Here is a 20,596-nt window from a genome sequence, read left to right on the forward strand (position 1 = left end):
TATGTTCTTAAAACTGGACTGATCCATTTGCTTCCAAAGTTTCATGGCCTTGCAGGTGAAGACCCGCACAAACATCTTAAAGAATTCCATATTGTTTGCTCCACCATGAAATCCCTAGATGTCCAGGAGGATCACATATTTCTGAAGGCTTTTCCTCATTCTTTAGAGGGAGTGGCAAAGGACTGGCTATATTACCTTGCTCTTAGAAAACATTTTCCCTGCTTCCAGGACCACGACCATCAGAAAAGATATTTAAGGAATTAGGCAACTCAGTGGAGAGAGCTTATATGAATATTGGGAGAGATTTAAGAAACTATGTTCCAATTGCCCTCACCACCAGATTTTTGAGAGCTTCTTCTCCAATATTTTTATGAAGGACTTAGTAACATGGAGAGACGTATGATAGATGCTGCTAGTGGTGGAGCCCTTGGAGACATGACTCCTGCTGAAGCCAGAAATTTAATTGAGAAGATGGCTTCAAACTCCCAGCAATTTAGTGCCAGAAGTGATGCTATTGTCATTAGAGGAGTGCATGAAGTAGCCACGAATTCATCTTCATCAGTTGAGACTAAGAAGCTTGAAGGTAAACTTGATGCCTTGGTTAACCTGGTAACCCAACTAGCTATTAATCAAAAATCTGCTCCTGTCGCCAAACTCTGTGGTTTATGCTCCTCTGGCGACCACAACACATACCTTTGCCCTTCTGTGCAGCAATCTGAAGCAATTGAACAGCCTGAAGCTTATGCTACAAACATCTACAATAGACCTCCTCAACCTCAGTAGCAAAATCAGCCACAACAGAACAATTATGACCTCTCCAGCAATAGGTACAATCTCGGGTGGAGGATTCATCCCAACCTTAAATGGTCGAATCCTTCACAACAACAGCAGCAACAACAAAAACAACCTTATTTTTAGAATGCTGCTGGCCCAAGCAGACCATACATTCCTCCACAAATCCAGCAACAACAACAACAACAACCCCAGAAACAACAAACAGTTGAGGCTCCTCCGCAACCTTCCCTTGAAGAACTTGTGAGGCAAATGACTATGCAAAACATGCAGTTTCAACAAGAGACCAGAGTCTCCATTCAGAGCTTAACTAATCAGATAGGACAATTGGCCTCACAGTTAAATCAACAACAGTCCCAGAATTCTGACAGATTACCTTCTCAATCTGTCCTGAATCCCAAAAATGTGAGTGCCATTGCATTGAGGTTGGGAAAGCTGTGTCAAGGACCTCAACTAGCAACATCTTCCTCATTCGCAAATGATGACAAAAATTTAAAGAGTAAGTTACCTAACAATTTCTATGCAGGTGAATCTTCCACTAGTAATATTGATTTACAGAAGCAGCATATCCCTCTTCCATTCCCTCCAAGAGCAATTTCCAACAAAAAAATGGAAGAGGCAGAGAAGGAGATCTTGGAAACATTTAGAAAAGTAAAGGTAAACATACCTCTGCTGGATGCAATAAAGCAAATTCCAAGATATGCTAAATTCTTGAAAGAGTTGTGTACTAATAAGCGGAAGCTTAAAGGAAGTGAAAGAATTAGTATGGGCAGAAATGTCTCCGCATTGATTGGTAAATCTGATCCCCAAATACCTGAAAATTGTAAAGATCCAAGTACATTCAACATACCTTGTATTATAGGGAACAATAAGTTTGACAATGCCATGCTAGATTTAGGAGCTTCTGTTAGTGTTATGCCTCTGTCTATTTTTAATTCTCTATCTCTTGGTCCCTTCCAGTCAACTGATGTGGTAATTCATTTAGTTAATAGAAGTGTTGCCTATCCTGCTTGTTTCATAGAGGATGTCTTAGTCAGAGTTGGTGAACTGATTTTCCCTTTGATTTTTATATTTTGAATATGGAGGAGGGATTTTCAAAAGGATCAATTCTCATCATTCTAGGCAGACCTTTTATGAAAACTACTAGAACTAAGATAGATGTATATGCATGCACACTACCTATGGAGTTTGGTAATATAACTGTTCATTTTAATATTCTTGATACTATGAAACACCCACCTGAAGATCTTTCTGTATTTCGTGCTGAAATAATTGACCATGTTGTTGATGAATACATGATTGATCTTCATTCTAATCTGCATGCCTGTCACTCTTCATGCATTGAATCTGAATTTGTACTTGATCATATGTCTGAATTTGATGCTGAGAGTGAATCTGAAATTGATATTGATTACATGTCTGGTGATGTTTTGCCTCTCGAGATTGATTTTCTAGAGTCAGATAGAACTAACCATGTTTCAGGAAGTACACATACTTTTGACTTTCTTTATGAGGTACAGGCTGAGAAACCATCTTTTTCTACCACTATCCAACAGGCCACACCAGAATTGAAGCCTCTGCCATCAAATTTAAAATATGCTTACTTGGATGATAGCAAAAGTTTTCCAGTAATTATATCTGTCTCCCTTGCTGATGAGCAAGAAGAGAAGTTGTTATCAGTTCTCAAGAAGCATAAGAAGGCTATAGGCTGGACCCTGGTGGACATTCCTGGTATTAGCCCATCCACATGTATGCATCAAATAAATTTGGAGGATGGGGCTAAACCAGTAAGACAACCACAGAGAAAACTCAACCTGGTGATTCTTGATGTAGTGAAGAAGGAGGTAACCAAGCTTTTGCAAGCTAAAATCATTTATCCTATCTCCGACAGCCAATGGGTGAGTCCCGTCCCGGTAGTCCCGAAGAAAATCGACCTCACCGTGTTAAAAAAAATGAGAAGGAGGAGCTGATTCCTACTCGGGTTCAGAACACTTGTTTTTCCTCTACATGTCATGATAGTTTTGAAAGCTCAATTTGGAAGTGATAAGTTTACCTTTGTGAGAATTTGAGCCATCCATCATCATAATCTTTTGGTGTGTTTTGCCCCATTGATTGCTTGCACAATAGCCTTGGCTTGATTCTTATTGATGCTTCCTAATTCACATGCATATTTGGAAATGATTTAGGCAATTTTGTTCTTATAAGCCTCTAGCCAAATGGACCTACCTTGAATTAATTCCTTTGATAGCCCTTTTGAGCCTTGTTTCCCTTTCCTTGTTTTGAAGCTCACTACAAGCCTTAAGTGAAAAACCATGATATCACCTTACCCCTAAGGAATTTTGGAGCTGTGGAATTGTTTTGGGAATAAGTGTGTGTGTGTGTGTGGGGGGGGGGGGGGGGGTTGTTGGATAACATGTTTTGTTGGCTATGCTTCATGATGTATTTTTGGGCCATACTGATGTACATTGTATATGGGTTAAATGGAAAAAGAATGACGAGACTTTTGGCTCTACTCTTTGCGTTTAAAATTTTATATTTAGTGTCATACCCTAATTTCATCCGGGGACCATTGTTTGGTGGCATGCAACTTTCGTTTGACCATTTCGAGGTACTTGGCACCCATCGTTACGCAATTCGTGAAGTTCTGAGACATGTCGAAAATCAAAAGGAAGCATTGTTACGCAATTCGAGAAATTCCGTAACATGTTGGAAATCAAAAGGAAGTATTGTTACACAATCCGTGAGTTTTCGTAACATTCCGAAAGCTAAAAAAGGAGTAATTAGATGGCCCATAAGGTTTCGTAACCTTACGGAAAGAAAACAAGTGTCGTTACGAAATTCGTAAAGTTTCGTAACGTTACGAAAAAAGAATCACCAAAAAAGGGCAAGGGAGGTGTACTTAGTAAAAATGGGGGTTCAAATAGCAACTAGGCCCACTTGGGCCTTCGAGGATGTTCCTCCAGAAGGCGGTTGCTTCTGGAGGAAGCAACCTAGCTCGCCTGGGCGAGCTGGGTGGCAAACTCCTCCCCTATTTTCCTATAAATAGGGGAAGGAGTGAAGGAGAAAAATGTTCAGTCCTCCTGGTATTTTGAGATCACTTGAAATTAGTGAAAAAAATTGTTTCCGTGAAGAAAATCCAAGCCGAGCCGCTTCCGTAACGTTTCCATGGGTGATTTCGCGAAGATTTTCAACCGTTCTTCGACGTTCTTCGTTCGTTCTTCGGTCTTCAACCGGTAAGTTCCCGAAATCGAACTTTTCAATTCATTCTATGTACCCTTAGTGGTCTTGATTTTTTTCGCGTACTTTTATTTTTGTTTCATTTACTTTCCGTACCCCCTTTTGACGTGCTTTAGTCATTTACTTAAGTCATTTTCTCGCGTAATCAAAAAATAAAATAAATTTCCACCGATCCTTTGAATTGTAATATCCGTTAATTTCTGTTAAAATGAAATCCGACCGTTCGATCATGCCGTAACCACGTTGGAAACCAAAAAGAGGTAAAATAATAATATAATAATCAAAACATATCTTTTAGTAAAATAAAACAAAAAAATCAATCGAACGTTTCTCTTTGGGGTTTTTCTTTCTTAATTGAATTGACTAATAACCAAAGTGAAACTAAGTCTAAAATCAATTCATAAACCAAACTTTTGTCATCGCCTAAAAAAGCCATTTTCAAAGGTCCAATGCCTTGAAATGGTCTTTTCCAGTTTTATTGGTTAAGTGTAGTTTTCTAAAAAGCCTAAAATCAGTATGTAACTTTGTTACCTCTTTCAAAAATAAAGAAATCATTAATGGTCCAATGCCTTCATGTTTTCTCACTTTTAAAAAAGAATCGAAAGATTGTCTAATTGTCCAACGCCTTAAATGACCTTTCGTTCAAATACAAACATATCTCGCAAAAAAGGATAAAAAATAACTTAACCAAAACGCTTTGTTCACAAAAGAACTACGTAGGTCTGATTTTCTCATCGCAATTGAGGAATATGTAGGAGCAAAGGGAAGCACCCTTGTCGACCACAAAAAAAATAAAAAAAATATATAAAAAGGCATTGTCATACCCTAATTTCGTCCGGGGATTATTATTTGATGATATGCAACCTTTGATTGGCCACTTCGAGATACTTGGCACCCTTTGTTGCACAATATGTGAAGTCCCGAGAAGTGCCGGAAATCAAAAGGAAGCAGGCTTATGCGATTGGTGAAATTCCGTAATGTGACGGAAATCAAAAGGAGGTGTTTTTGCGCAATCCGTGAGTTTCCGTAACTTCTTCGAAAGCTAAAAAAGAGTAAGTACATAATCCGTAAGGATTCGTAACCTTGCGGAAGGAAAATAAGTATAATTATGAAACTCATAAAGTTTTGTAACGTTACGGAAAAAGAATTACCAAAAAGGTAAAGGGGGTGCATTTAGTAAAAAAGGGGGTACAAATAGCAATGAGGCCCACTTGGGCCTTCCAGTTTCTTCCTCCAAAAGGCGGTTGCTTCTGGAGGAAGCAACCTTGCTCGCCTGGGCGAGCTGGGTGGCAAGCTCCTCCCCTATTTTGCTATAAATAGGGGGAGGAGTGAAGAAGAAAAGGGGTCAGCCTTCTTGGCACTTGTTATTCTCTCGAAATTGCTGAGAAAAATTGTTTCCGTGAAGAAAATCCAAGCTAAGGCGCTTCCGTAACGTTTTCGTGAGTAATTATGCGAAGATTTTCAACCGTTCCTCGACATTCATCGTTCGTTCTTCGTTTTCTTCAGTCTTCAACTGATAAGTACCTCAAACCGAGCTTTTTAATTCATTCTATGTACCTGTGGTGGTCCATATTTTGTTTCACGTACTTTTATTCTCGTTTTCATTCGCTTTCTATACCCCCTTTTGACGTGCTTCAGTCATTTATTTAAGTCGTTTCTCGCCTAATCTAAAAATAAAATAAATTTCCACCGATCATTTGAATTGTATCATCCGTTAATTTCTGTTAAAATGAATTCCGACCATTCGTTCGTGCCGTAACCACGTTGGAAATAAAAAAAGAGGTAAAATAATAATATAATAATAAAAAAAATACCTTTTAGTAAAATGAAGCGAAAAATCAATCGGACGTTTTCTCTTTGGGATTTCTCATTCTTAATCGAATTGACTAATAACTAAAGTGAAACTAAGGCTAAAATCAACTCGCCTAGTCAAGCTCGTCCACAAAAAAGGGTCATTAAATGGGGTTTGAAAATTTATCATTTCAGTTTTCCTTATCAAGTAAATAGATCATTTTTAAGGTCCAACGCCTTAAAATGATCACCTTTCAAAGTAAAAAGAATCACTTGATTCACTCTTAAGAAAGAACTATGTAGGTTTGATTTCCTCTTCGATGGAGGGTACGTAGGAGCAAAAGCCCCGCTTTTGTCGACCTCAAAAAATAAAAAGAAATAAAAGTTAAGGTAATACAATTTCCACAATTCTAAAAAATAGGCTGTTGTCCTTCGAGACGAACGTGAGAGGTGCTAATACCTTCCTCAAACGTAAATACAACTCCCAAACTTAGGATTTTCATTTTGACCGGTTTCCTTCGGTTTTTCCGACGTTTTCCACAAATAAGTGTTGGTGGTGACTCCGCGCATCTTTCCTCCTTTTGGAGAGCGCACCCGTGAGCCTCGCCTCACTCTCCCGCAATAGGGCACGTTGCGACAGGCATAAAAAGACGTAAGAACGTAAAATAAAAGGAAAGATAACACAAATTGAAGTCATTCATTGACCAGATGCTTGAACGCCTGGCAGGTAAATCTCACTACTGCTTCCTTGATAGTTTTTCTGGTTATATGCAAATCACTATTGCTCCTGAGGATCAGGAAAATACCACATTCACTTGCCCCTTCTGCACTTTTTCCTATAGGAGGATGCCTTTCGGCCTGTGCAATGCCCCTGGTACCTTCTAGTGGTGCATGATCAGTATTTTTAGTGATTTTTTAGAAAATTTCTTGGAGGTGTTTATGGATGATTTCACTGTATATGAATCCTCTTTTGATATTTGTTTGGATAGTCTGGAAAAGGTTTTAAATAGATGCACTGAAACTAACCTTGTTCTAAATTTTGAAAAATGTCATTTTATGGTTGAGCAAGGTATAGTTTTAGGCCACATTATTTCCAATAAGGGTATTGAAGTAGATCCTGCACAAATTTATGTTATTTTACAATTGCCTTACCCCTCTTGCATGCGAGAGGTGCGATCTTTTCTTGGTCATGCAGAATTCTACAGGCACTTTATAAGAGATTTTAGTAAAGTAGCCCTTCCACTATCCAACTTGTTGCAAAAGGAGGTGGAGTTTGACTTTAATGATAAATGCAAAGAGGCTTTTGATTACCTCAAAAGAGCACTGACTACCACCCCCATCATCCAGGCACCCGACTGGACAGCCCCTTTTGAGCTTATGTTTGATGCATCAAATTATGCATTGGGGGCTGTCCTTGCTCAGAAAATTGAAAAATTGCCTAGGGTGATATATTATGCTTATAGGACTTTAGATGCTACCCAAGCGAATTATACTACTACTGAGAAAGAGCTACTAGCCATAGTTTTTGCTCTTGAAAAATTTCACTCTTATTTGCTTGGTACTCGCATTATTGTTTATACTGACCATGCAGCTCTAAAGTACTTGTTGAAGAAAGTTGATTCAAAGCCTAGATTAATCTGATGGATGCTCTGGCTCCAGGAGTTTGACTTGGAGATCCGTGATAGGAGCAGAGCACAAAATTTAGTTGCTGATCACTTGAGTCGGATCGAACGTGTGTCTGATGAGGATTCACCCATTCGGGATGATTTCCCAGATGATCATTTGTATATATTGTATAGTATTTTTTATTCTTTTTCTACTCCCTGGTTTGCTAACATTGTCAATTATTTAGTTGCTTCTGTTTTTCCTCCCTTAGCATCTAAGACTCAAAAGGATAAAATTAAAAGTGATGCTAAGCTATTTGAGATGACCCCTACTTGTGGAAATTGTGCAGTGATCAAGTCATTAGACGATGCATTCCAGATCATGAGACTGACTCAGTCCTGCAGTTTTGTCATTCTCCCGCACTGGGAGTCATCTGGGTGTTCAAAGGACAGCTCGCAAAGTGCTTGACAGTGGCTTTTATTGGCCCACCATCTTTAAAGATGCGTGGAAGATCTGTAGCACTTGTGAGCAGTGTCAGAGAGCAGGAAATACACTTACATGGTGACAACAAATGCCTCAGCAACCTATGTTATTCTGTGAGGTGTTTGATGTCTGGGGCATAGATTTCATGGGCCCTTTTCCTGTCTCTTTTGGTTATGTTTACATTCTCCTTGCAGTTGATTATGTTTCAAAATAGGTGGAAGCCAAGCCCACTAGAACTAATGATGCTAAGGTTGTTACAGATTTTGTCAGATCTAATCTGTTTTGCAGGTTTGGAGTACCTAAAGCAATCGTTAGTGATCAAGGAACCCATTTTTGCAACAAATCAACGCATGCCTTGCTTAAAAAGTACAGGGTCATACACAGGGTATCCACACCATACCACCCCCAAACCAATGGACAGGCAAAAATTTCTAACAGGGAGATCAAGAGAATTTTAGAGAAGATTATGCAGCCAAGCAGGAAAGATTGGAGATCTAGGATAGATGATGCTCTTTGGGCACATAGGACTGCCTACAAAGCATCCATATGAATGTCTCCTTATTGGGTTGTCTTTGGAATGGCATGTCATCTTCCAGTGGAGATTGAGCACAAAGCATACTGGGCAGTGAAGACCAGCAACTTCTCTATGGATCAAGTTGGTGAAGAAAGAAAGTTGCAATTGAGTGAGTTAGATGAGATCCCTGCCTAGAAGCGTATGAGAATGCCAAGTTCTACAAAGAAAAGACCAAGAAGTTCCATGATAGCATGATAATTAAGAAGGACTTCATGGTTGGGCAAAAAGTGTTGTTGTATAATTCTAGGCTTGGACTCATGAGTGGTAAGTTGAGGTCTAAGTGGATTGGTCCTTTTGTTTTTACTAATGTTTTTCCTTATGGTACAGTTGATATCAAAAGCGACTCCACAAACAAGAGCTTCAAGGTCAATGGACACCGACTTAAGCCATTTCTCACAAACCCTTCTTTAGTGGACGTAGTGGTGGAAGAGACTTCCTTACTCCACCCTACTCTTCCTCCACCATGACTTAGGGAGTTTTTCTTTTCGTATCTCCTTCTTTGATTTTATTACATTTGTCCGATTCTATTTGATGGTTTAATTGCTTTTAATCTTTTACTTGTGCTACATTGAGGACAATGTGTTGTTTAAGTATGGGGGGGGGGGGGAGTGTTCTTTGGTTTTGCTAGTTTTGTTGGTTTTGTTAATTTTGTTAGTTTTGTTGGGTTTCTAGTTTAATATTTTAGGTCAATTCTGTTTGCATGTACAACTTTGCATATTTTTCTTTGAATTATAGGATATGTTCGAGAAATGGGTAATTGTTTTGAAAATGAAAGTCTCTTGACATTTTGTGATTTGAAATCCTTGTTTTTCCTCAACATGTCATGATAGTTTTGAATGCTCAATTTGAAAGTGATAAGTTTACCTTTGTGAGAATTTGAGCCATCCATCATCATAATCTTTTGGTGTGTTTTGCCCCATTGATTGCTTGCACAATAGCCTTGGCTTGATTCTTGTTGATGCTTCCTAATTCACATGCATATTTGGAAATGATTTAGGCAATTTTGTTCTTATAAGCCTCTAGCCAAATGGACTTACCTTGAATTAATTCCTTTGATAGCCCTTTAGAGCCTTGTTTCCCTTTCCTTGTTTTGAAGCTCACTACAAGCCTTAAGTGAAAAACCATGATATCACCTTACCCTTAAGGAATTTTGGAGCTTAGGAATTGTTTTGGGAATAAGTGTGGGGGATTTTGTTGGATAACATATTTTGTTGGCTATGCTTCATGATGTATTTTGGGCCATACTTGATGTACATTGTATACTGGTTAAATGTTGGACATGCTGAATGATATGCTATTTCTCAAATGCAACAGTTCAAAAAAAAATTAGTTGAATCAATTCGAAAAAAGGGAAAAGAAAAGAAATAAAGTTGAGTGAATAAGATCTTAAATGGAAAAAGAATGATGAGACTCTTGGCTCTACTCTTTGCGTTCAAATTTTATCTTTAGGTTTTCTTATTTTTTCTTAATATGCACTTATTCCCCATTGCTCCTCTATTCCTTTGGGATTTAGCTACTTATTCCATAATTTTCCCTACCTTGTCCTTGGCCCCATTGCAACCTTAAAAGACCTTTTGATCCTCATGTGCTTGTGTTTATGGGTTGATTGTCAATTTTAGAATCTTGCCAAGTTTATGTGGTGTTGGTTTTCATGGGTGCTTTGAGGGTAAACAGTAGCCTAGACACTTGAGAGATAGAGTGTATATCTTGTGAGGCTTTATCACTTTTCTTTCTTGAGTTGATTAACTATTTTGCCATGATTGGGTTGCTTGGATGATTTTCACGAATGTCTTGACTCTTTGGATCTCTTCATGTTAGATGTTACCCATTCCTTTCATTCCTTGATGTTCATTGAAAAATATGTAAATGTTTTTGTTTGTCTCTCTTTGATATCCTTGGATTTTGTTCTTTGTTTCATTTTGCCCAAGAGTGCAAAAGGCTAAGTATGGGGGGTTTTGATGTGTGATGTGCCATCATTTTCTTCTATTTTCTAAACCCTTTTTACACCATTTTAATTACTGATTGGTCTTAATTGTCAATTAATCAGGCAGTTTTATTATTTGGGCTCATTTAGCTAATTTGATGTTTTTAATCTAATTTCAGGAATTAATGAAACATTGGGCTTAATCCGGATTTTGGTTATGGACTTGAAGAGGGCAAATTAAGCAGCGCTTACCTTAGTTAATTAGGAAATTTCGCAATTTTATTTTATGTTGTTCAGTGTTTATTTCGTTTTGGGCCAGAGTATTGTAATAAGGCCCAGTGACTTTGAGTGACTCTTTTTAAATAGCAGCCTTGGGATTCGTGCAAGGCACTCTGTTATGCTATTCATTATTCAGAGCTTTTGTTTTAGGGTTTTCATTTTTCTGCTTAATGCTACTGTTCACGTAATGCAATTTTACGTTTTCTGTTTCTAATTACAATTTCGTTCTTGCTTCTTCTTCTACTCTCATTTACGTTTTTGTTCATTTACGTTTCTGCTTCATGTTTCATTTGCGTTTTCTGTTTGAATCCATGGAAGGCTAGATTTTTTGGTGTTGTTTCCTTTTGAGGACGAAGCCCAACTCTCTTTGAGGTTTCGCTTGTAATGTGGTTTCCTGGCAGTTTTCCCTTCACCAGTTATCCCAAATTCGTGAATATTAATCAGTGCACGCTTCGTGTTCGATTAATTGCCTCTGAGCCTAACTTGCATTCATGCTTAATGGACGAAGGGCTAACTGGTGTATGTGGTGCCTAATCACGTATTGAAAACCCTAAGTTGATTTTCGCTTAATAAATTGAAATAGGGTTGGATTAAGTGGTTGACTGTTAGGGACAAATTCTCCATAACCCAGGATAAGAGAATGGCTTCTGAATCAGAGGAAACAACCCGTTTTTAATATTAGTAGTTTCGTATTCCAGTTTACTTGTTCTGCTCTTTAATCACAAAACAAACAACCCCCCCCCCCCCCAATCGTTACTGTTACTGTTACTGCAAGTATATTATGAACATTTGGTTTGTCACTGCTCGTTGGGGAACGACCTAGGATCACTTCCTAGTTACTGCATTTTCATGTTTATTTGATTCGGGTACGGCCTCGATCAAATTTGGTGCCGTTGCCGGGGAGCAGTGTCCAAAGGTTCATAATAGCTAGCTAGTGTTGTGTGTTTAATCCCATTAAGCGTTTAGTGTCCTAGTGTTGTTTAGTGTCCTGGTATTTTGTTTAATGTGTGTTCTGTTTCCGTTTTCCCATTAAGCGTTTCCCCTGTTTCAGTCTTGGGTGTTTTGCTAGTCTTGTGTGCTTGCGGCAAAACAAAGTAGTAGTAGAAATCAATTAGAGACGGAATTTAGCGACCACCCATGCTGAATTATTTGAGATTTTTTGTTTTAGTAGCTAGGGTTGTTATTTTTGGCTGAATTTTTTTGTGGTAACTTATTTTAATCCATATTTTGTGGGAAAAATATTTAGAGCCTTTAGTTTGGTCAGATTTGAAAGTTCCAAAAAACTAGCAAATTTTGTGTTTGTCAAAACTTCAAACGGCCATAACTTTTGCTCCGGTTATCAGAATTGCAATTATTATATATGCATTTGGGGTAGAAAAAAATTTCCTACGTCGTGGCAGCCCGCCATAGGCTGGCTGAGGTCTCCATCGTCCAAAAAAAGCGATTCTGTCAAAAGTTTTTTATTTTTCAAGTTTTATTCACTTATTTTTCTTAACCTACCAATTTTAGCTTTCATAGTTAGACTTTGAATTTTTGTCTGAAATTTTTTGTGCTATCTTCTCATCATTTTATAAGGTTGCTCACAAAAGTTCAAGTCATTTGGATATCATTTGAGGGTAGCTGTAGTTCAAACCTACACATTTATTTACATGACAAGGCAACTAGTTGTGTGCATGCTGAATGTAGTGTATGACTAGAGGCAATCCATCTAACTTACAACCCTTTGATCCTGAGATAGATAGGACATTTCATAGATTAGTTAGGCATTATTTTATACCTTTTGATCATTCTGAGCATTCCATTACTGGTGAATCTGTGCATTCTGTTATTGGTGATTTTGAACATCCTGATCTTGAGCATTATAATTTTGAGCATTCTGATTCTGAGCATTCTGATTTTGCACATTCTGAGAACATGGCACAACCTCCACCCCGTGAGAGAACTCTAAGGGAAATGGCTGCACCTGATTTCACCTACGAAAGCTTGTGCATCCAATACCCTGATGAGGATGTCCCATATGTTCTTAAAACTGGACTGATTCATTTGCTTCCCAAGTTTCATGGCCTTGCAGGTGAAGACCCGCACAAACATTTGAAAGCATTTCACATTGTCTGTTCCACCATGAAACCCCCAGATGTCCAAGAGGATCACATATTTCTGAAGGCTTTTCCTCATTCATTAGAGGGAGTGGCAAAGGATTGGCTGTATTACCTTGCTCCAAGGTCCATCACGAGCTGGGATGACCTTAAGAGAGTATTCTTAGAAAAAAATTTCCCTGCTTCCAGGACCACAACCATCAGGAAGGATATCTCAGGTATTAGACAACTCAGTGGAGAGAGCTTGTATGAGTACTGGGAGAGATTTAAGAAACTATGTGCCAGTTGCCCCCACCATCAGATTTCAGAACAGCTTCTTCTCCAATATTTTTATGAAGGACTCAGTAATATGGAGAGAAGTATGATAGATGCTGCCAGTGGTGGAGCCCTTGGAGACATGACTCCTGCTGAAGCCAGAAATTTAATTGAGAAGATGGCCTCCAACTCCCAGCAGTTTAGCGCCAGAAATGATGCCATAGTCATTAGAGGAGTACATGAGGTAGCTACAAACCCATCTGCATCATCTGAAACTAAGAAGCTTGAAGGCAAACTGGATGCATTGGTTAACTTGGTAACCCAGCTGGCCTTGAATAAGAAATCTGTACATGTCACAAGGGTTTGTGGTTTGTGCTCCTTTGCTGACCACCATACAGACCTTTGCCCTTCCATGCAGCAACCTGGAGCAATTGAGCAGCCTGAAGCTTATGCTGCAAATATTTACAATAGACCTCCTCAACCTCAGTAGCAAAATCAACCACAGTAGAACAATTATGACCTCTCCAGCAACAGATACAACCCTGGATGGAGGAATCACCCTAACCTCAGATGGTCCAGCCCTCAGCAACAACAACAGCAGTCTGCTCCTTCCTTCCAAAATGCTGCTGGCCCAAGCAGACCATACATTCCTCCACCAATCCAATAGCAGCAACAACCCCAGAAACAGCCAACAGTTGAGGCCCCTCCACAACCTTCCCTCGAAGAGCTTGTGAGGCAAATGACTATGCAGAACATGCAGTTTCAGCAAGAGACCAGAGCCTTCATTAATAGCTTAACCAATCAGATGGGACAATTGGCTACCCAATTGAATCAACAACAGTCCCAGAATTCTGACAAGCTGCCTTCTCAAGCTGTCCAAAATCCCAAAAATGTCAGTGCCATTTCATTGAGGTCGGGAAAGCAGTGTCAAGGACCTCAACCCGTAGCACCTTCCTCATCTGCAAATGAACCTGCCAAACTTCACTCTACTCCAGAGAAAGGTGATGACAAAAATTTACCTAACAATTTCTGTGCAGGTGAATCTTCTTCCACAGGTAATTCTGATTTGCAGAAGCAGCACATTCCCCCTCTTCCATTCCCTCCAAGAGCAGTTTCCAACAAAAAAATGGAAGAGGCAGAGAAAGAGATCTTGGAAACGTTTAGAAAAGTAGAGGTAAACATACCTCTGTTGGATGCAATAAAGCAAATTCCAAGATATACCAAATTCTTGAAGGAGCTGTGCACTAATAAGCGGAAGCTTAAAGGAAGTGAACGAATTAGCATGGGCCGAAATGTCTCCGCATTGATTGGTAAATCTGTTCCTCAAATTCCTGAAAAATGCAAAGATCCAGGTACATTCAGCATACCTTGTATTATAGGGAATAGTAAGTTTGACAATGCCATGCTAGATTTAGGAGCCTCTGTTAGTGTTATGCCTCTGTCGATTTTTAATTCTCTATCTCTAGGTCCCTTGCAGTCAACTGATGTGGTAATTCATTTAGCTAATAGAAGTGTTGCCTATCCTGTTGGTTTCATAGAAGATGTCTTAGTTAGAGTTGGTGAACTGATTTTTCCTGTTAATTTTTATATCTTGAATATGGAAGATGGATTTTCTCAAGGATCAGTTCCCATCATTCTAGGCAGACCCTTTATGAAAACTGCTTGAACTATGATAGATGTTTATGCAAGCACACTGTCTATGAAGTTTGGTGATATAACTGTTCATTTTAATATTCTGGATGCTATGAAATACCCATCTGAAGATCTTTCTGTATTTCGTGCTGAAATAATTCACCATGTTGTTGATGAATACATGACTGATCTTTATTCTAATCTGCATGCCTCTCACTCTTCATGCATTGAGTCTGAAATTGTACTTGATCATATGTCTGAATTTGATGCTGAGAGTGAATTTGAGAGTGAATTTGATAGTGATATTGATTGCATGTCTGGTGGTGGTGTTTTACCTCTTGAGATTGATTTTATAGAGTCAGATAGGACTAACCATGTTTCAGGAAGTACACATACCTCTGAATTTCTTTATGAGGTAAAGGCTGAGAAACCATCTCCTTCTACCACTGTCTAGCCGACCACACCAGAATTGAAGCCTCTGCCATCAAATTTAAAATACGCTTACTTGGATGATAGCAAGAGTTTTCCAGTGATTATATCTGCCTCCCTTGCTGATGAGCAAGAGGAGAAGCTGTTGTCAGTTCTCAAGAAGCATAAGAAGGCTATAGGCTGGACCCTGGCAGACATTCCTGGTATTAGCCCATCCACATGTATGCATCGAATAAATTTAGAGGATGGAGCTAAACCAGTAAGACAGCCACAGAGAAGACTCAACCCGGTGATTCTTGATGTAGTGAAGAAGGAGATAACCAAGCTTTTGCAAGCTGGAATCATTTATCCTATCTCCGACAGCCAATGGGTGAGTCCCGTCCAGGTAGTCCCGAAGAAGACCGGCCTCACAGTGATCAGAAATGAGAAGGAGGAACTGATTCCTACTCGGGTGCAGAACAGTTGGAGAGTCTGCATTGACTATAGGAGGCTGAACCAGGTTACCAAAAAGGACCATTTTCCCCTGCCATTCATTGACCAGATGCTTGCACGCCTGGCAGGTAAATCCCACTATTGTTTCCTTGATGGTTTTTCTGGTTATATGCAAATTACTATTGCTCTTGAGGATCAGGAAAAGACCACATTCACCTGCCCCTTTGGCACTTTTGCTTATAGGAGGATGCCTTTCGGCCTGTGCAATGCCCCTGGTAGCTTCCAGCGGTGCATGATTAGTATTTTCAGTGATTTTTTTGAAAATTGCATAGAGGTGTTTATGGATGATTTCACTGTATATGGATCCTCTTTTGATGGTTGTTTGAATAGTTTGGAAAAAGTTTTGAATAGATGCATTGAAACTAACCTTGTTCTAAATTTTGAAAAATGTCATTTTATGGTTGAGCAAGGTATAGTTTTAGGCCACATTATTTCCAATAAGGGTATTGAAGTAGATCCTGCAAAAATTTCTGTTATTTCACAATTGCCTTACCCCTCTTGTGTGCGAGAGGTGCGATCTTTTCTTGGTCATGCAGGATTCTACAGGCGCTTTATAAGGGATTTTAGCAAAGTAGCCCTTCCATTGTCCAACTTGTTGCAAAAGGAGGTGGAGTTTGACTTTAACGACAGATGCAAAGAGGCTTTTGATTGCCTCAAAAGAGCGCTGACTACCACCCCCATCATCCAGGCACCCGACTGGACAGCCCCTTTTGAGCTTATGTGTGATGCATCAAATTATGCATTGGGGGCTGTCCTTGCTCAGAAAATTGATAAATTGCCCAGGGTGATATACTATGCTTCTAGGACTTTAGATGCTGCCCAAGCGAATTATACTACTACTGAGAAGGAGCTTCTAGCCATAGTTTTTGCTCTTGAAAAATTTCGATCTTATTTGCTTGGTACCCGCATTATTGTTTATACTGACCATGCAGCTTTAAAGTACTTGTTGAAGAAGGCTGATTCTAAGCCTAGGTTGATCCGATGGATGCTCTGGCTCCAAGAGTTTGACTTGGAGATCCGTGATAGGAGCGGAGCACAAAATCTAGTTGCTGATCATTTGAGTCGGATCGAACGTGTATCTGATGCAGATTCACCTATTCGGGATGATTTCCCGGATGATCATTTGTATATACTGTATAGTATTTCTGACTCTCTTTCTACTCCCTGGTTTGCTAATATTGTCAATTATTTAGTTGCTTCTGTTTTTCCTCCCTTAGCATCTAAGGCCCAAAAAGATAAAATTAAAAGTGATGCTAAGCATTTTATTTGGGATGACCCCTACTTGTGGAAATAGTGCAGTGATCAGGTCATTAGACGGTGTATTCCAGATCATGAGACTGACTCAGTCCTGCAGTTCTGTCATTCTTCCGCACCGGGAGGTCATCTGGGTGTTCAAAGGACAGCTCGCAAAGTGCTTGATTGTGGTTTTTATTGGCCCACCATCTTTAAAGATGTGTGGAAGATCTGTAGCACTTGTGAGCAGTGTCAGAGAGCAGGAAATACACTTACATGGCGACAACAAATGCCTCAGCAACCTATGCTATTCTGTGAGGTGTTTGATGTCTTGGGTATAGATTTCATGGGTCCTTTTCCTGTCTCTTTTGGTTATGTTTACATTCTCCTTGCAGTTGACTATGTTTCAAAATGGGTGGAAGCCAAACCCACTAGAACTAATGATGCTAAAGTTGTTGCAGATTTGTTCAGGTCTAATCTGTTCTGCAGGTTTGGAGTACCTAAAGCAATTGTTAGTGATCAAGGAACCCATTTTTGCAATAGAACAATGCATGCCCTGCTTAAAAAGTACGGGGTGGTACACAGGGTATCCACACCATACCACCCCTAGACCAATGGACAGGCAGAAATTTCTAACAGGGAAATCAAAAGAATTCTAGAGAAGATTGTGCAGCCAAGCAGGAAAGATTGGAGTACCAGGCTTGATGATGCTCTCTGGGCACATCGGACTGCCTACAAAGCACCCATAGGAATGTCTCCTTATCGGGTTGTCTTTGGAAAGGCATGTCATCTTCTAGTGGAAATTGAGCACAAAGCTTACTGGGCAGTGAAGACTTGCAACTTCTCTATGGATCAAGCCGGTGAGGAAAGAAAGTTGCAACTGAGTGAGTTAGATGAAATCCGCCTAGAAGCCTACGAGAATGCCAAGTTCTACAAAGAAAAGACCAAGAAGTTCCATGATAGCATGATAGTTAAAAAAGACTTCATGGTTGGGCAAAAAGTGTTATTGTATAATTCTAGGCTTGGACTCATGAGTGGTAAGTTGAGGTCTAAGTGGATTGGTCCTTTTGTTGTTACTAATGTTTTTCCTTATGGTACAGTTGAGATCAAAAGCGACTCCACAAACAAGAGCTTCAAGGTCAACGGACATCGACTTAAGCCATTCCTCACGAACCCTTCTTTAGTGGACATAGTGGTGGAAGAGACTTCTTTACTCCACCCTACTCTTCCTCCACCATGACTTAGGGAGTTTTTCTTTTCCTATCTCCTTCCTTGCTTTTATTACACTTGTCCGATTCTCTTTGATGATTTAATTGTTTTTAATCTTTTAATTGTGCTACATTGAGGACAATGTGTTGTTTAAGTATGGGGGGGAGTGTTCTTTGGTTTTGCTAGTTTTGTTGGTTTTGTTAATTTGTTAGTCGTGTTAATTTGTTAATGTTGTTAGTTTCGTCGGATTTTTAGTTTAATATTTTGGGTCAATTTTGTGTGCACGTACGACTTTGGATGTTTTTCTTTGAATTATAGGATATGTTCAAGAAATGGGTAATTGTTTTGAAAATAAAAGTTCTTGACATTTTGTGACTTAAAATCCTTGATTCTTCTCTACATGTCATGATAGTTTTGAAAGCACAGTTTGAAAGTGATGAGTTTACCTTTGTGAGAATTTGAGCCATCCATCATCATAATCATTTGGTGTGTTTTGCCCCATTGATTGCTTGCACAATAGCCTTGGCTTGATTCTTGTTGATGCGTCCTAATTCACATGCATATTTGGAAATGATTGAGGCAATTTTGTTCTTATAAGCTTCTAGCCAAATGAACTTACCTTGAATTAATTCCTTTGATAGCCCTTTTGAGCCTTGTTTCCCTTTCCTTGTTTTGAAGCTCACTACAAGGCTTAAGTGAAAAACCATGATATCACCATATCCTTAAGGAATTTTGGAGCTTTGGAATTGTTTTGGGAATAAGTGTGGGGGGTTTTTGTTTCATTGGACAACTTGTTTTGTTGGCTATGCTTTATGATGTATTTTGGGCCATACTTGATATACATTGTATATTGGTTAAATGTTGGACATGCTGAATGAAATGTTGTTTCTCAAAGGCTATAGAGTAAAAAAAAAAAATCGAAAAAAAGAAAATTCGAAAAAAGAAAAAGAAAAGCAATAAAGTTGAGTGAATAAGATCTTAAATGGCACAAGAATGATGAAACTCTTGGTTCTACTCTTCACGTTTAAATTTTATCTTTACTTCTTTTTATTTTCTTATTTTTTTTTTCTTAATATGCACTTATTCCCCATTGCTCCTCTTTTCCTTTGGGATTTAGCCACTTATTCCATATTTCTCCATGCCTTGCCCTTGGCCCCATTACAACCTTAAAATACCTTTTGATCCTCATGTGCTTGTGTTTGTAGGTTGATTGTCAATTTTAGAATCTTGCCAAGTTTATGTAGTGTCTATTTTCATGGGTGCTTTGAGGGTAAATAGTAGCCTAGACACTTGAGAGATAGAGTGTATATCTTGTGAGGCTTTATCACTTTTCATTCTTGAGCTGATTAACTATTTTGCCATGATTGGGTTGCTTGGATGATTTTCATGAATGTCTTGACTTTTCAGATCTCCTTATGTTAGATGTTACCCATTACTTTCATTCCTTGATGTTCATTGAGAAATATGTGAATGTTTTCGTTTGTCTCTCTTTGATACCCTTGGATTTTTTTCTTTGTTTCATTTTGCCCAAGAGTGCAAAAGGTTAAGTATGGGGGGTTTTGATGTGCCATCATTTTCTTCTATTTTCTAAACCCTTTTTGCACCATTTTAATTACTGATTGGTCTTAGTCTTAATTGTCAATTAATCAGGCAGATTTATTATTTGGGCTCATTTAGCTAATTTGATGTTTTTAATCTAATTTAAGGAATTAATGAAACATTGGGCTTAATCCGGATTTTGGTTATGGACTTGAAGAGGGCAAATTAAGCAGCGCTTACCTTAGTTAATTAGGAAATTTCGCAATTTTATTTTATGTTGTTTAGTGTTTATTTCGTTTTGGGCCAGAGTATTGTAATAGGGCCCAGTGACTTTGAGTGACTCTTTTTAAATAACAGCCTTGGGATTCATGCAAGGCACTCTGTTATGCTATTCATTATTCAGAGCTTTTGTTTTAGGGTTTTCGTTTTTCTGCTTAATGCTACTGTTCACGTAATGCAATTTTACGTTTTCTGTTTCTAATTACAATTTCGTTCTTGCTTCTTCTTCTACTCTAGTTTACGTTTCTGTTCATTTACGTTTTTGTTCATTTACGTTTCTGTTCATTTACGTTTCTGCTTCATGTTTCATTTGCGTTTTCTGTTTGAATCCATGGAAGGCTAGATTTTTTGGTGTTGTTTCCTTTTGAGGACGAAGCCCAACTCTCTTTGAGGTTTCGCTTGTAATGTGGTTTCCTGGCAGTTTTCCCTTCACCAGTTATCCCAAATTCGTGAATATTAATCAGTGCACGCTTCGTGTTCGATTAATTGCCTCTGAGCCTAACTTGCGTTCATACTTAATGGACGAAGGGCTAACTGGTGTATGTGGTGCCTAATCACGTATTGAAAACCCTAAGTTGATTTTCGCTTAGTAAATTGAAATAGGGTTGGATTAAGTGGTTGACTGTTAGGGACAAATTCTCCATAACCCAGGATAAGAGAATGGCTTCTGAATCAGAGGAAACAACCCGTTTTTAATATTAGTAGTTTCGTATTCCAGTTTACTTGTTCTGCTCTTTAATCACAAAA

General features: G+C 38.9%; 2 non-coding genes across 2 annotated transcripts; both read right to left on the reverse strand.

The window, feature by feature from the left end:
- Positions 1 to 235: 235 nt before the first annotated feature.
- On the reverse strand, positions 236 to 342 carry LOC113002063 (small nucleolar RNA R71). Its single transcript, XR_003267591.1, has one exon. It is a non-coding gene; the product is annotated as a small nucleolar RNA R71 (small nucleolar RNA).
- A 12,635-nt stretch (positions 343 to 12,977) lies between these two features.
- Positions 12,978 to 13,084, reverse strand: LOC113002040 (small nucleolar RNA R71). The gene has a single exon (XR_003267568.1). It is a non-coding gene; the product is annotated as a small nucleolar RNA R71 (small nucleolar RNA).
- Between the last annotated feature and the right edge of the window lie 7,512 nt (positions 13,085 to 20,596).

The sequence above is a fragment of the Glycine max genome, chromosome 6 (genome assembly GCF_000004515.6).
Source record: "Glycine max cultivar Williams 82 chromosome 6, Glycine_max_v4.0, whole genome shotgun sequence".
Lineage (NCBI taxonomy): Eukaryota > Viridiplantae > Streptophyta > Magnoliopsida > Fabales > Fabaceae > Glycine > Glycine max.